The following is an 18,345-nucleotide window of genomic DNA, read 5'->3' as shown; positions in this document are numbered from 1 at the left end:
CATCAATAACGACGCAGTGTCAGGTAATGATCGATGCAGAGCGCCGTGTGACTGCTGGCGATGGGTATCACAAATAGCGGAGTGATCCACTTAAGTTATATCGTATCGGGAATAAATCTCATTAATAAATATAACCAGTTAACTGTCTGTTGATTTTCTTTTTCAGTTAGAGCATAGAGACCGCTCAGAGTATATTCATCCAATGAAATCAATTCTGCATCGGAATTTATTTGCGTCGAAGAAAGAAATGTAATATACTGACAGACTCGCTCAGCATCGCAGTAAGTGATGAACTGCAACTGTTATATACAATCAACTATTCACATTACCATTCAAACTGGCAATCCAATGGAATACGTTGAAATGCCGGCACTGAGGTGAGCGTGGGTATCTTCGTCCACGTATCCTTTTCTTATTAGGGATCTTCCAGACATTTTATGTGAGAGAAATACATATTCATGTTTCCGAACTAAAATCTTTTAGAAGTCCATTTTGAGAGTAATTATGTCTAGTTACAGATTTCTCCCGATCCTCTGTTTGAAGATTGCGTAGCTTAATCTCTATTTTTCGTGAAAAATACAAAGGGATAAACTATATTCTTCGCTGATTTCTGCTTGTTCAAAGTCCTAAACAACGTCTGCAATGACGGTAAGTGTTTTTCTTTCTTATTAACAGATGTACACGTGTCTTTTTTACATTAAACTATATCCCACTCAAGCCAGTGGAAATTAAGATTTAACCGGAAATTAATAACTGATATAAAGTTGCCTGAGGCACATATGGAAAGTAAATAGGGTTATTTCTGTTCATTTGTCTCCCTGGAAGAGGTAAGATAATTGTATTCTGTTAAGTGTCATACCTTTCGACATAGGAATATCTCTAGTTTGAAATTCTTAAAATCTATGCTTTTAATTTCGTCGAGATGGTGCAAAGAAGTAGGATTTTCTTCACTTCGTCCGCCGTAATTACGGGAGTCGCATTGTAACAGAATACATTAACAATCAAATATCAATTTTACTACTCACTGATCTCAGTTAGGCAACCTATTATCATTATTATTATTATTATTATTATTATTATTATTATTATTATTATTATTATTATTATTATTATTATCGTTAATAATAATAATAATAATAATAATAATAATAATAATAATAATAATAATAATAATAACAATAATATTATTATTATTATTATTATTATTATTATTATTATTATTATTATTATCTTTCAGACAAAAACTCCATTTCAAACATACAAGCCACCAGGTATAAAATGTCACTCAGCGATGAAAAAAACAAACAAATAAAATATCCTTCACGTTTGAGGAGATGGTGTTAAAGCAGAAATCATATGCCTCTACAAAGTACCTTTCGTAAATCATTCAATTGCACAAAAATTAAAAACGTATTAATGTCAAACAGAAACTTGTAAGCTTTGAATTACAAGACGCTTTTTTTACTTTCGTGAGTTTAACGCCATTTTTCAGCATACGAGACTATATGGACTAAATGCAACTGCAATCATGCTATGCTCAAAATTCGAATCTGTATTTGAACCATGATAAAACCAGCCGTGAAGTGACTCATTTACCCCTGGAGATTCTTTTTAGTTTCGCCTAAAATGGGGGGTGGGGTGGTAGGAAACGCAATTTTGGACTTCCTTCTGAATATATCCATTTTCATTCGCTATGAAGAGATTTTGGTTTAGCCAGATGCCAAGGTCTATAAAAGACACTGCTTTTGATTGGCTATTTCGCTTGTGCAAAAGCAGAGGGGTACAAGGTGCCCTTTTTGCGACATTGGACCCGGGATTTTCATGTTCTGGCTACCTTTGTACTCCAAATCTCAAAACTCTCATACTTTTCGGAAAGATTGACCTGTCCGAGTACAGTTCGGATCAGTCTGCGTTAGATGTCAGACTAAAATGATAAGATCCAGACACATACTACTATTACTAACAACGGCAATTTGGGGCCTAAAAATCGGGTCCCAAAAATAAAGTTTTTCCCGCTGTAGTTTGTAATGCGAGTAGAAAGTTTATATTATTTGGCCTTCATTGCAGAGTTACAAATGTCAACCTTTCCGCAATAACACCCACTTTGGAGTATCGTGATTAACGTAGACAGCTCGGACGTAGGGTGCAATCCTTGACGCGTATACGTGGGACACCAGGTTATGAAGGCTTAAGTTGGATAAATCAAAAAGATAAAGATTTCTCCCAAACGTTTTGTTAAAAGTATCTTGATACAATTTCCTTTTACTTGTAGCAAGGATCAAAGTTACTGTTAGTCATTTGTGGGCAGTTTAAAAGTATAACCTATATACAGCGAAGCTTCCCTAAATTTGTTCCAGTAAGGCTGGTATAGTAATATTACAATCCCTGTAAACTGAAAACGTTGGAAATTGACCCAATATGTTTGGTCAAAACATGCTGGTTCTACAAATACTGTGATTCATTATAATTCATTTTTTGTTTACTTAACGTGTTGGTTTTAAAGTGCAAGTTTGCTATATCCCGTTTGAAATTTAGTAGATCTTCCATACTACGTTTGTATTAGGAGGAATTAATTATGCGCTAGATTTCGTTGCAGCTAATACATTCACAACAGTGTTGTATAACATATATTGAAATGGTGGACTGGTGGCAAATGCCTGCTTACTCTGATCATCTGTGTACGAGATAAAAGGGAGGTCAATAACTATAGTGCATTGCATTTTGAGAAACGAATTAAATTAAAATAAGAATGAACACAACAGTGTTAAGTCTGTCTGAGACGATTTTCCATCAATCCTTCTTTTGGTTAGGTGTTTGCTTAAGTCTTCTCTCCTCCAGCACTAATTTTAAATTTGCTTGTACTTAAATCTTAATATAAATCCAAGAAAATAACACCAAGCTTTAACTTTCATACGTGGTCGTGTATTGTTGTATCCCACCATATAAACGGTTCTCACTAATACTTTTCATGGCTAGAACTTACGATTCGTTACCCTCATTGTAGATTGTTTAAGTTATTAATGGTCATTGCTTACCGGTTTTCCTCTAAATCGCACATATCTTATTTGCTATTTTAAAATCTCAATATTTCTGTGTTTTCTACTGAAAGACCAGATGATGAATTTCTATCATATGTATCAAGTAAGCACACTGCATCTCGGTGTTAAACCATGCACTATACAAATTTATTTCAGTGACATCTTTACTTGCCAAAATTTGTATATAGTAGCTGTAAAGTCCTACAAATACAAAATGACGAATTGCACATAATGTTCGCAATGCCTTTGAGCTAAATGTTATCTACAATATGCTTATAGGAGTATATCTTTAAATAGTTACATTGCAGTATGTTTATAGGAGTATATCCTTGATAGTTACATTGCAGTATGCTTAATGGAGTATATCACTGATGAATACATTGCATTATGCTTATAGAAGTATATCATTGATGGATACATTGCAGTATGCTTATAGGAGTATATCCTTGATGGATACATTGCAATATGCTTATAGAAGTATATCCTTGATGGTTACATTGCAGTGTGCTTATAGGAGTATATCCTTAATGGTTACAGTGCAGCATGCTTATAGGAGTATATCCTTGATGGTTACACTGCAGTATGCCTATAGGAGTATATCATTTATGGTGACGTTGCAGTATGTTTATAGGATTATATCCTTGATAGTTACATTGCAGTATGTTTATAGGAGTATATCCTTGATAGTTACATTGCAGTATGCTTAATGGAGTATATCATTGATGGATACATTGCATTATGCTTATAGAAGTATATCATTGATGGATACATTGCAGTATGCTTATAGAAGTATATCCTTGATGGTTATATCATTGATGGATACATTGCATTATGCTTATAGAAGTATATCCTTGATGGTTACATTGCATTATGCTTATAGGAGTATATCCTTGATGGATACATTGCATTATGTTTATAGGAGTATATCCTTGATGGATACATTGCAGTATGTTTATAGGAGTATATCCTTGATGGTTACATTGAAGTATGCTTATAGGATCATATCCTTGATGGTCACATTGCAGTGTGCTTATAGGAGTATATCCTTAATGGTTACAGTGCAGCATGCTTATAGGAGTATATCCTTGATGGTTACACTGCAATATGCTTATAGGAGTATATCATTTATGGTGACGTTGCAGTATGTTTATAGGAGTATATCCCTAATGGTTACAGTGCAGCATGCTTATAGGAGTATATCCTTGATGGTTACATTGCAGTATGCTTATAGTTATTACGAATCTTTGGTCTTTTAATAAGTAACAAAAAATAGCGAAAAACAACAGATTTTGTAAAATTCAACAAATAACTTAATTTCCTGGAATACAAAATGCAAGTGTTATTTTAAAACGTTACAGATTTGTAAATATAATCCCAAATACTCTTAAAAGTCCAATCGCAAGAACAAAACTAAGGACTCTTTGGAATACTTTTAGTTGGTGTTCCGAATAATCTCAATCTTGAATGTGCTGATATAGCAATAGTCCTGGATAATGTTGATGTGCTAACAGTCTGGATGAATATCAGTGATATAATCCAAAATTTATATAAATTAATTAACAACGATCCCAAAGAAGAGATTTTTGTCCGAAAGTATTCATAAGCTCTATAATTCTAATAATTAATCAAATCCTCTCCACCTAAAATTGAAAACAACTACACGACTACTTACAGTTCAGATTTCGAGACAGGAATGAAAACAATACAGCTGTAAACGACTGTTATATAAGAATGCAAGACACAATAAGAAGACCGGAATGAGCGTCAGTAGTTCATTTCTAAAATATTCTAAGTTCTCGCCAAGATCAGGACTTTTAGTTAAATTTTCATAAAGAACACGGCACAATCAGGTACACCAGTATTTATTAAAGGGAAACCGAATGTCCAGAACTCAAATCCAAGTGTACATACATACATACATACATACATACATACATACACATAAAAACACGTACACACACAGAGCCATCCATCCAAACACACACACACACACACACACACACACAGACACACACACATATATATCTTTGTGTGTGTAATGCTATGTATACTTATTGTAATGCGTAAGTTATTCTGACAACATCACCCTACAGTCTGCAACAAGCATCACTCATAGAAAACATATGTTCCTTTAACTGTATGCTCAACCATACTGGCTAACAAGTTTTATCCTATACCAGATTGAAATAAGAGATTTCTTACTGAATCCCGTCACGATAGTGTCAACGGTTGACCGTTAATGTTCTACTGTTTTGTGTATATTCGCACAGAAAATATCAGTAGTGACATAATTCTGTTTCCCATTTCAAGGTAATCCAGTACTTAAAACGATACACTGAAGCCAAAAGTATACCCATGCTGTAGAAAATAAATAACCTACATTAGCTGCTGTGCCCAGAAGTACCAAACAAAACCCGTTCTGTGATTGCCACCATTAGTCCAGATTATCGTATTAATGATTCGTCTCTTTTGTGGCAAACTACGATAATATATGTGACTAGGGAATATAAAATTTGATTGGAAATTAATTAAACAGTATTGTTCAGTCTCTCTGTTGGCATATTTAATTCACGGAATTGAACTGGCGGTAGGCTATGGAGTCGCATAGCCGTCTATGATGAATAAGTGTGTATACTGCTTAAATCAATAATTACATCTGCATATATATGTGTGTCTGAGTAGTTATTTTTGACATGAATGTCGAGCAAGCAATGAAATGAGATGAAGCTAACAATAAAGGCAAGTGCAGTGTTCCGTAAAGAACCGTGTTTAGTGTCAAATCCCGAAATCAGCCAAGCATTTTTATTTTCCTTCTAGTGCTGGTTTTTAAACGTGAATGTAAACACTAGTGTTTTTTTATTTAGTATATGTGTCCGTGACTGTATGCTCTAAACATTAATGAAATCAAAAGCCTTGACTATCACTATGGAGCCGAGCCAACATTCCAGTATACAAAAATTTGTCTGGGCCATACTCCGGATGATACTACAAATCCTCATGTCAGCACTATTTGTAACAAAGTCTCATTATCACACTAACATTTTAGGCCACTCAGGCGTAAATTATACCAAAGGCTTCTTGGATGTGGAATATTTGTTCAATCGTTGAATGTGTCAGGCTCATATTATCTTCTTTCATTAAACAGGCAACAAGTATTATTACAACAAAGCTGCTGAATCCCGTAGTTAAAAGATCGAACTCAGATATCATGAAAAGTCCAAGTTCGTTGTTACCATTCTTGACCGACTGCCACAGTTTGGGAATGAATCTAGTTCGCTTTCAGCAATTGAAATTCACGTTTATTTTAGAGCTGAGAATAACCTTTAAATTAGTTATAAATTAGGAAGTATACAATCCCTCAAGTAAACTAGAATATTGAAAAGTATATAGATAGATAGATAGGCGTAAGGTCGTGGACTCCAACCCCGGCAGCTGCCTCGCTAGACACTTAGCATAAAGAGGTTAGTGTTAGGACTGGTCGGCCTGGTGTCAGGATAATGTGACTAGGTGGGACATCATGATACATGTCTGCAGCGTGATGCCCCAGTTCTAGCCATCATTGTAAACTGCCACACTGCAGACATCATAGCGATTATGACTGCAGAATTATTCAACCTACGTTAAAAATCAAAATCACACAATGAGAGAGAGAGAGAAAGAGAGAGAGACAGACAGACAGACAGACAGAGACCTCATGTATGTGTGTTTTAGGTCCCAGTTAGATTATCTATTTAACAATAGTTTCTTCTTCAAAATGTCATTTCAACTGACACACGTTGGACATTCGAACCATGAAAATGATGGTGCATAATACAGGATTTTCATTCAATACAACTATTTTATTACATAAAATATCATATTTACTTTAACTACACATATCATAGTCCATTAAAGTTCTGTAAGAAAACTTTTGAAAACTATACATAAAAAGACATTTATCATTGAAATATATTTCCTAAGCGTCATTAATCAGTTCATATGTGCTTAAAACAAGTTTTAAAATGTTGCAATTCTCATCCTAAAAATAAGCTTTCCGAACCGTACCATATTCGTATCGTAAACATCGTCGCACAGTTTATTGAACACGTGCGATATTGTCTTCATTTATTCCCAGTGTTGTGCATCTATATCTTTTGTAATTCCTGATACATGATTTTGTGTAATGTTTGTAATTTGTATATATGACTGTAAATTGTAGTGGATTTCGTACGATGATATGGTTTATTTTGAGATATTAGAGAACGTAGGATCTACAGATAGATGCTTATATATTTATTGGCAATTACTAATAATGAAATTATTAGTAAATATTTTTACGAGTTTTAGCCTTTATCCCATTGGAAGATAGGTCAGGTGGTATTTTAGGATAATTAAGTTAATCCTATTGGATGAATTAGGTCACAAGATAGGCATTTTGAAATATTATGTTGAGTAATAAGATCTGTCACGTGTGGTATATTTCCATAGTCGTGATACACTCTTCAGCGTGTATATAAGGAGAGAACTGAAGAATCAGATTCATTCCTATTTTTGAGACATTCTCATTTCTTTTGTTCCTGTTGCAACAACAAGTCTACAAACGTGCTTTATGTTGTACTTTTATTTGAGAGGAAAATCATTTATTTGGACTGTGCAGTGGAAATAGATGCTGTTTTTTTTTTAAATTTAAAATTATTAATGAACTATTGATTTTTTAATAATGCCATTTTAACAACGCCACGATTTTTGGCAGACCAGTACATTTCCATTACTTACGTCTGTACGGAACTGTTAATTACACTGGACAACAAATTTTTACAAAAGTCATGTTACTGAAATAAAATTAGTCAATTCTTATCAATTTTTATGTGCTGAACACGAATATGACAGTCAAATTGCAAAATTGGCTCTAGTTTTTTTGTAATCTGCAAGAAATTAATGTTTACATAACGAAATGCATTCCAATAGTAAAAGGTCAACTGTAATAGCCTACCTATAAAAAATCAAGTCATTGACTACATCTTAGATTTCTTCGCCTGTCTCTTGTACAGCTGTTCGGGAGCATCTCTGAGGAGTGTCCAGCAGTAGTCAGCCAGCATTGTAGTGGACCATTTTCCCTGGTATCTTTGTTCCATTGTTGCGATATCTTGATGAAAACGTTCGCCGTGTTCATCACTAACAATACCACAGTTGCTAGGAAAGAAATCCAAATGGGAATGAAGGAAGTGAATCTTTAGAGACATATTGCAGCCAAGTTTCTTATACTTCATCAACATGTCTTCTACTAGTTCCTTATAGTTTTCTGCCCTAACATTTCCGAGGAAGTTTGTAGAAACTAGGCGAAAAGCATTCCATGCTTGTTTCGCGTCACCTTCCAGCAAGTTGTTGAACCGGTCATCTTTGAAAAGCTCTCGAATCTGAGGACCCACAAAAACTCCCTCTTTAATCTTTGCTTCGCTGAGTCGAGGGAATTTTTCATGCAGGTATCGGAATGCTGGCAAAGTCCGGTCAATGGCTTTCACGAAGTTCTTCATCAAACCTAGTTTGATGTGAAGGGGTGGTAGCAAGATTTTCTGAGCCTCAACCAGAGCTGGGTGTTGGATATTCTTCTCTCCAATGGCTACATTCTGCCTGTGAGTCCATTCCTTCCTCATGTAGTGCATTTCCCTTGCTCGGCTATCCCACTCGCATAAGAAACACATGTATTTTGTATATCCTTGCTGCAGTCCCATTAAAAGGGCAACTACCTTCAAATCACCACAGAGGTGCCAGCTGTACTTGTTATACTCAATGGAATTCAGTAGCTGCCTTAAGTTATCGTATGTCTCTTTCATGTGGACAGCATACGCTACTGGAATAGATGGAAGAATGTTTCCATTGTGCAAAAGCACAGCCTTGAGACTCAGTTTCGAAGAGTCCACAAATAGTCTCCATTCTTGTGGGTCATGAGTGATTTTTAAAGCATTCATGAGGCCCTCAATATCGGAACAGAATATCAGATTACTTTCCTTTCTGAAGAAAGGCTCCAATTGCTGGTGGCGCTTTCGATATGCAGTAATTGTGACATCTTCTTCTAGAAGATTCCATTGTTGGAGTCTTGATCCTAGCAATTCTGCCTTGTTCTTTGATAAGTCCAAATCACGAATCAGGTCATTTAGTTCTTCCTGTGTTATTCTGTGTGGGGTTGATGATGCACCACAGTGAAAATCTGGATCACTGCATGCTGATGGACCAGGAGAAGAACAGGTCGACTCACCTTTGTCTTCGTCAGATGAATCAAGAGAATATTCTGCTGGAGGTTGTGGAATAGGAAGTCCCTCACCATGTGGAACTGGTCTCAATGCAGACGGAATGTTTGGGTAGACTATTCTCGACTTCTTTCGCTTCGTTATTCCGCCGGAAAGAGGAGGAACCAAGCAGAAGTAACAGTCATTTAGGTGGTTGCTTGGCTCTCTCCACACCATTGGGACTGCAAACGGCATTGATGACCTTTTGCAATTCAACCACTGTGAAAGCTGTGTTGTACATGTAGCACAGCATATATGCGGAGCCCAAGGCTTGTCTTGGTCACCAACCTTGCATCCGAAGTAAAGATGATATGCCTTCTTCACTTGAGAATTGATACTTTTCTTCTGGTTGGCAAATGTCACTTCCCCACAAATATAGCAAAAATTGTCCGCGGTATTAACACACTTTCGAGGCATTACTGTTCTTTATTGTACGTAAATGGATAAAATAATAAGTTTTATGTAACAGTAGCTTGAACTGTCTCTCACAACGTCTAAAATATTTTAAATTCTGATCCTATCTGATTGGGCTTTATATAGTACACTGCTTACGTCAGCTTCAGCAGCCGCCTGGCATTAGTATAATAGGCCTACACATGTATAGTACACTGCTGACGTCAACTTACTTCAGCAGCCGCATGGCATTAGTATTGCATTGCATCAGAAAATGATGCAATCAACTGTGGATGATGTGAGCATGATGGTATTATGCAATGTTACATCATTATTCCGGATGTTGCTGCAGTCCTACTGGAGAAATTTACACAGTGAAACATAGAAAATGAGGTATATGAATATCTTCAAAACGAGAGCCAATACAAATTTTTCACGGTTATATTCGTGTTCGGCACACCAAAATACTACAGATTAGGGCCTTTTCAAGTCAGTAATGATTTCACTGTTGACCAGTGTTATTTTGGGCTTTAGTAGAACTCTTCGGGATTACTTAGGATTTTCGAAATAATACTCAAAGTTCCTCTCACGTTGTCATTTATAACTTTGATAACTAAATTATTTGTTAAGATTTACAAAACTTGTTGGTTTTGCGTTTTCTGTTACCTAGTTTCTGACCATAGCGTCGTAAAACCAACAAAGAATGACTTTCATACATATGATGAAAGGCTGCAGCTAATGCTTAAATGGAAGGTAGTGACCGTTGCCTTTATGTTAAGCAAAACTGCAACTTATTATCGGGAATTTTTGTAACAGAAGAAAAAGTCAATGAAATTTCATTCAATCGGGAATTGTTTGTAACAGTTTTAAACGTCGATAAAATTATACTCATGTTTATAATTGAACTTCATATGGTACATAAGAAGGGCCGAAGTGAAACAACAACAGGTATTCTAAAAAGTACATAAATAGCTTGTTCAAGTTCGATGTAATACGGAATTATTCACAAATTCCCCATAACAAACATGGAGAATACGTGGAGTGAAATTATCTCTTCCGACCAATTACTATCTACTATCAAACTGTTTCAAAATTCGGTACCATCCTACATAGCTACTGGCAATAGTACAACTTCTCATTGATTAGCAATACTGAAACATCCATACAATTCTCCTAATTATTATTATCTCTTCCCTTGGGGATTCTATAAAATATGACTGCTCTTTCATTTTTGAGTGTAGACTATACGTTAATAAATTCTCTTGTTTGGCAATGACAGATTTATTATTAAGCAAAACAGTTATAATAATAAATAAATGAACATATACAATATCACACAAAAAGATATAACACCAATCAATCGAATTATTCGGTAACATTCGGTAAAAGAGTGATTCATAGTAATAGTACAGGGTCATATCTTGTACACATTGTCAGTCAGCTAGAAACTATTCATAGTACCAACTGACCACTCTATCTCTCTCTCTCTCTCTCTCTCTCTCTCACACACACACACACACACACACACACTCACGCACACACATATTCAATTCTTAAATAGCTATTTAGATTTTGTCGTATATTCTCCTTGGCTGCTGATTTCTAATTGTTTGATGGAGACGAGAGAAAACACTGGAAACTAACTTTCTATTCACTTTTCTTTCACAGTCTCTATGGCAGTATATATATAAGATTAGAATAGAAGAGTGACAAAATCCACTAAACAACCGAAAATAGTCGCCAATACGGTATCAAAGAAAATTAGCTTGTTTATTAAGGATGTAAATTGTCATATGTTAATATCAAATAAAGAAATTCTACACAAAAGGAGATCGAACTGTGATGTCATACAATCCTCTCGGGTCACGTGTTTTCTTCGTGATTAAATTAAACCAGTTTTCTCTCGACTAATACAGACGATTGGGAAAGTTATATCATTGTCAGTTGTTGAAGTATGATACTATTTTATTCATTACTGTCATTTTTTAATTGGGCAAAGTAATATAAATCTATTGTCATTAATAAGCTGTCTAGAATTTATTTTGTCATGGCGTTAATTTTGCTATCGAAAAACAACTGATTTTTTGCGGAAACAAAAGCTTCATTTAAAATAAAAGCTAATACTTCATTAATTTGATATATCTGCCTGAAAGATCACATCAATCATCCGAAACGAATAATGGCATTCCATGTCGCTCCCTTATCTGTGACAAATGCTGATTACTTTTGCATTATGAAATACAATGTTTTTAATACAACGTTTAAAAATCCCGGTAAGTAGCTAAATTACTTCAGAACATAAATGGTGAGGTTGGTGTGTTGGATGTTTAAATTCAACATTAAACGGAATCTAATCATGTTATTTTTCATTTTGCTGAAAGTTTTATCTATTGTACCGCAATTTGGCATTTGAACTTTTGTTGCCATACAAGCCTATCAAAATATTAATCGTCAAAGATAGCAAGTATATATTCGGTCTATAAGTGATTTTCTTTTCCATAAAGGATAATATCTCGTCAAAATTACAATGGGAGTGTTATATATATATATATATATATATATATATATATATATATATATATATATATATATATATATATATATATATATATATATATAATTTTATTGTGTAATTAACCATTATCACCAGGTGAGGGTAGGAGTTGGGCCTTCTTGACACATGTATTTTCTTTAAACAACATATTGCATAGTTAACTCTTCACTATGATTTTAACAGCTTGAGATCGCCTTCCCTCCTTTAGCTCGTATTGAAGATCTTTGGTAGTCAGTATTCTGACATCCTGATGACGTGACCTGCCCATCTCAAGCGGGATTTCGTCCGCAGAGTGTGAATGATCGGAACGCCTGGCTGTTGAGCACACTCAATTTCTTCAGGTAGTCTATAAGATAATGTGTCAGCTTTATGAATGGCCTTTGTACGCGTCCAGGTTTCTCAAGCATTCTGTAGGGTCAAGCATTCCGTATGGTAAAGGATTCCGTAGGGTCAAGCGTTACGTTGGGTCAAGCATTTCGTAGGGTCAAGCGTTCCGTATGGTCAAGCATTCCGTAGGGTCAAGGATTCCATAGGGTTAAGAATTCCGTAGGGTCAAGCGTTCAGTTGGGTCAAGCATTCCGTAGGGTCTGCAGCACAATGACTTTGTTGACCTTAAGTTTTGTTTGCAGCAAGTTACCTATGCGCTCACATACATTTGCGCGTAGTCTACCAAAGACCACACTTGCTTTAGCAATTCTGGTGATGGCTTATTTTTTCTTCTTCTAATAAATGAATCGTATTGGGTTAGAAGATTAAAAAGTAATATCTATTTGGACTATAATCTATACTTGAATTGCACGCTTCCTTGACATTTATCGTTCACCACTAAGCTGAATCAATATAAAACTGGATAGCGTCTTTAACTTTAAATTGAACAAGGGATGCTAGTTTTTATTCTTCTTTATTGTGGGCGGAGCAGGAGGGTCTACAGTAACAATGGCTGTTCGCAATGCAGCAGAATCTTGGTAATCATCCAAAGCGGTATTTACGGTGTTTAATGTACCCGTGCACAAAAAGCTACCCACGCCATTTTTGTCAATGATTATGATCTTCCATTGTTAATGAATATTTAATTTAATTTAATTTAATGTTTGTTAGTTTTTAATATTTGTTTTTATTTTTCATTTTCGTTATATGGGTAATGAAAGCATTGTATCTAGTTGCTGACCTTGTTCACAAATCAGTGACATTTTTGGTAAACAACATTTTATTGTATCTTTCTCAGAGTAAGAATGATTAAGTCGAGTCAAGGTCATACCTGGACTACGTGATATGTATCATGTACCAAATGGTAGCAAACTTCTATTTTTTAAAAAAAAAAGAATGAACATTTGACCCTCATCCGGGAATCTGTTTTGAGTCTTAGTCGTATAGCTGATGTTTTGATAATGGATTGTCAGTTGGGCTTAAACCAATTGAAGCGTTAAGCTGTATTATGTTGTGACCTGTTGTTTTGTGTTGAATTTTTATTTTTCTTCAAATTATTTAATTCAAGTGATTGTTTTCCCTGGAAATGCAAAATTACTCTGACCAAATTCTTGGACAAAGACATGCATTGAAATGTATACTGAATTCAAACCTGGAATAATATTTTCTGTGATTCATCAAGAGGCTGTTGACACATCTGGACTTTATAGATTATTATAGACGTCATCGCCTTCCATCTTGAATTTCATCGGTATTTGAACCGAGTTTCACTTAGAACTTTTCATTGATAGGACATGGGTTTTAATTCTTGGATTATTTTGTTTAATTTAATTTGCAATACCATAAGTTACTGTTTCTTATTTTTCACTTTGTATTCTAAGAAAATGAAGCATTTGTTACATTGTACAAAACTTTTTGTCTTCACTCTTTTCGATTACTTATTTTAAGAGCATAGACTCCTAACACCATTTAGGATGAATGTTTACTTACATGTTACTTACGTTGTTAAAAAATATGCACTAAAGCAATGCTGACTGATTTCTCCACATTTATTCGGCCTTGTCATACCGCCAACCTTGACAAACTGTCCCTATTAGATTTAAATGCTGTAGAGATGAACGTATTGATGTCAGCTTGCAAGAACGAAGTTTGTTATATTTATTGTGGATACCATTATACTCATTAGGAGTGCATGAGACTAAAATAACCGAGCTGAAGAAGATTGATTGTAGATGGGTAACAAAAAGCCCCCTTCTATATGTTTACAAAAAAATTACTCTTTTACTGTTTAAAGTAACAACTCGTATAGTTTTAGAGCAAATTTAATTCCTTGTGTCTATAAACGGCATCTTAAAACTGAGCTCGAGAGTGAAAGTACTCAATGTCAGTCAAGTGACCTTGTATTTTTATTTATGATTCTATTTGGTCGACATTAATACAGGATAATTATTGCACTATGTAATGCATATAGTTGGTGTGGAAGCTCCGTCTGTGCCTAAGCAATGTTCGATTGCTTTTATAATATCGCAGCAGTTATTAGCCGATTGTATCAAATCTGTATGAACATGAGCTCACCGTTTCCTTCCAATGTACGTTAGAGGTCAATTACACTAGTGGGAATATGATTCACTCCCGATTAACATATTTTCGGAAGTAATGACGACGGAGCGGTGAAATTTAGATTTTTATATGATACATGATCAAAGTTCATATGACGACAGCGTTTCTTTGATTTATAAACGAGGGTCTCCTGTTTTAGTAGAGCTTTAAAAAAAGATGGATGCATAAAGTGTACTTTTCAAACTTTGTACCTTGTATTATCCGTTTGTATGTCCAGAAAGTTGAAAACATATAGCTCCCATGTCTAAAATTATCTGTTTAAATGTCTTTAAATACAATTATCTGTTTTAATGTCTAATAATACAATTATCTGTTTTAATGTCTAATAATACAATTATCTATTTTAATGTCTAATAATACAATTATCTGTTTTAATGTCTAATAATACAATTATCTTTTTAAATGTGTAACAAATGTTAAATGTTCACATGCAAAATAAATTTTAATAAGGGCGAACATGGACGAATTATAATTTTGATAAATCAATAGCAACCGATAGAATTTGTATGAAAGCCCACTTATCAAATTCAGACCTGGTGCAATCACGTATACATTACCTCTGTCAATGCATCTGACACTTATCATCCACATGCAGCCACACATATGGAAGGATCAAACTTGACATGGGTAATTCCTATATTTCCTATATAGTTACGGTCAGCATTTAATTATATGAGACTCTTGCCTTCATGTTTATCTTGATATAATATGGAGGTACCAGAAAATTGGACATTGTGCTTCATGTTCCATGCTGTAATTAGATAGTCATGTGCATGTCATTATTTTAACTGATTTATGAGAAAGGCTGTGAATTACTCCAATAAATAATAGCCTCATTTCATATAATAACTATATTGTGTTACCTTCGGCATGGCATTAATTTCATATATCCGCCTGAAATATCACGTCAATCATCCGAAACACAACGTACACAACCAGGTAATATTGCACGTAATAGTGCATTGTTCTTTCGTTTGTGAAGGCATTTGTGGATTGATTAAAATTTAGTTGCTAAATACAATGCCGGTTCAAAGTAAATATTAAGTTCAAATTTATACTTGAATTAAAAGAGCTTTGTTATACTTCCTTGAATACATTGGTTATTTTTTAAGGAAAATAATATGCTAGTAAACATATATTGCAGGACACATTTGATGATCTCATCCTTTATTACTTACTGTCAGTTATCATGAGAATGAACCCAGTCGGAACAAATCGTGCTTTGGTTGGATAAAGTCGTTTCTAAACATGTGGACATTTCAGGAAATAAGCTTGTTGCAATTGTATACCATGTCGGGTAAATCTTAAAACAAGTTAAATCCAGAAAAAGAATGATTAATTGGGTGTGTAGAGTAGGGTCTAAAATGTCTGCATTTTATGTTAAACCGTATTTAATCATAATGAGTATTTCGTTTCCGCAAAGGATGTTCTACTTTTCAAAGTAGAAGTGAAGGAAATACAGCTTCGCAATTTATATGCACTGATTATGGAATTTTAAATATCGTCAAACAATGCTTGGGTCCAAGTAAAAGTTTTCTCGAAAATGTTTGAGTGTCATTGAAGTAAACTGTTTAGATTCTTCATCTGAAATCGAGCTTACAGATTTATTCAAGTAAACAGAAAAAAATCTGTTTTAAGGCTAGCACCATCAATGAAAGATGTCGCCTGTCCTGTCCGAAATGGTAATCTTCACTGGGCTTAGGATATATTGTTCATAAAAAGGCTTTACATTTATTTCTGAACCTTACGTATGAAAACATACATTTCTTCTAACCTGTGGAGAAATACATATTTGGTATGGATTATTTCTACGGAATGGAAAAATGCTATCAAATTAGTATAACTTGAAGAAAATAATGTTTTATTAGATAAATAAGCAGAAATAAGTATATTACAAATATATGACAGACACACATTGATTTATTGACTGAATATATATATATATATATATATATATATATATATATATATATATATATATATATATATATATATATATATATATATATATATATATATATTTATTTATTTATTTATTTATTTATTTATATTCTGTCTGCGTCTAAGCAAGGTTAAATTGATTTTATTCTAACCCATATTTATTAGTTCCTCTTATAAACGACGTGTGAAAACGGACTCGTGGTTTCTTTCCGCTGTTTGTCTAGCGTTAATTGTACCAAGCAGAAGTATATCCTATAAAATGCAGTCCTTGATTGTCGTACTGTGTGAATTAAAGACACGGTAGTAGTCAAATTACCCTTGATGGGCCGCACACGAATAGCTCCTGTTTGAACAAGTGTGTATATCCACATAAGATTTATAACGGTACAATGTCTGGGAATTCAGAGGAAACATGGAAGCTTGCTTAAACCTGTCCGACCTATTACATATAAATTTTAACGATAAACACATGTCTACTGATTTAAAGTTGATTTGTTCTTGTTGTTGTTGTTGTTGTTGTAGGGTTTAACGCCATTTTCAGCACAAAATAGGCTATACATGGCGGCAAGTATTAATGGTGGAGGAAGAATCCTGGAAAACCCTGGAAAGAACCACCGACCCACGAGAAGCCACTGGCAAGCTTTCTCACATACCCACATAGGCTGAATCCGAGACTCGAACCCACGCAGACAGAGGTGAGATGGCAGTGATCGGTAACGGAGAGCGCTTTAGACCACTCGGCAACTCGGGGCCCTCCCAAGTTGATTTGTCATTTACAAACGCAAATATGATCAATTCTAGCACAAGTAATTGTTTCAGAGATCATAGGATAAGTAAGACAAGATGAATACATGACATATGTTAGGTCAGCATCCAGGCCAGGACCTAGGGCAAGGAAACAGCCTTGGTCCCCGCTCTTTCAGGAAATCCACTCCGCTATACAATTTTTTGTCAGGGACCCCAGTCATCGATTGCTGCCTTGGGCCCACCACATCCTAGGGTCGAGCTTGTCAGCATCTTTGGTTTTGAAATGCAGATGGAATATTTTGGCTGAGTTTACAGACAAAAACTGTTTTGGTTGAGTTGAAAGGTAGGTAGGCTGTTTTTGGTTGAGTTGAAAGGGAGGTGGACAGTTCTGGTTGTGCTAAAGGCAGGTGAGGCGTTTTGGTAGTGTTTAAAGGTGGGGAAGGTGTTTTGATTGAGTTTAAAGGTAGGTGAGATGTTTCCGTTGACTTTAAATGCAGGTGCTGTGTTTTGGTTGAGTTGAAAGGTAGGTGGACTGTTCTGGTTGTGTTTAAAGGCAGGTGATGTGTTTTGGATGTGATTAAAGGCAGGTGAGGTGTTTCGGTTGTGTTTAAAGGAAGATGAGATGTTTTGGTTGCGTTTAAAATCAGGTGAGGTTTTCTGGTTGTGTTAAAATGCAGATGAGGTGATTTGATTGTGTTCAAAGGCAGATTAGATGTTTTGTTGTGTTTAAAGGCAGGTGATGTGTTTTTGTTGTGTTTAAATGCAGCTGATGTGTTTTGGTTGAGTTTAAAGGCAGGTGAGGTGGAGTTTTTTTTGTTGTGTTAAAAGGCAGGTGAGATTATTTTGGTTGTGTTTAAAG

General features: G+C 34.9%; 1 protein-coding gene across 1 annotated transcript in view; it reads left to right on the top strand.

Annotated features, from left to right (window-relative positions):
- Positions 1 to 230: 230 nt before the first annotated feature.
- LOC149773243 (zwei Ig domain protein zig-8-like) overlaps positions 231 to 18,345 on the top strand; it is a 299,146-nt gene continuing 281,031 nt past the window's right edge. Inside the window, exon 1 of the mRNA XM_089946557.1 lies at positions 231 to 648. The gene's annotated coding sequence lies outside the window, so the exon portion shown is untranslated. The remainder of the gene's footprint in view (positions 649 to 18,345) is intronic.

The sequence above is a fragment of the Sinohyriopsis cumingii genome, unplaced genomic scaffold (assembly GCF_028554795.1).
Source record: "Sinohyriopsis cumingii isolate HCF-2022 unplaced genomic scaffold, ASM2855479v2 utg000744l, whole genome shotgun sequence".
NCBI lineage: Eukaryota > Metazoa > Mollusca > Bivalvia > Unionida > Unionidae > Sinohyriopsis > Sinohyriopsis cumingii.
The sequence above is the reverse complement of the archived record's forward strand: the minus strand, read 5'-3'. Positions and strand labels throughout refer to the sequence as shown.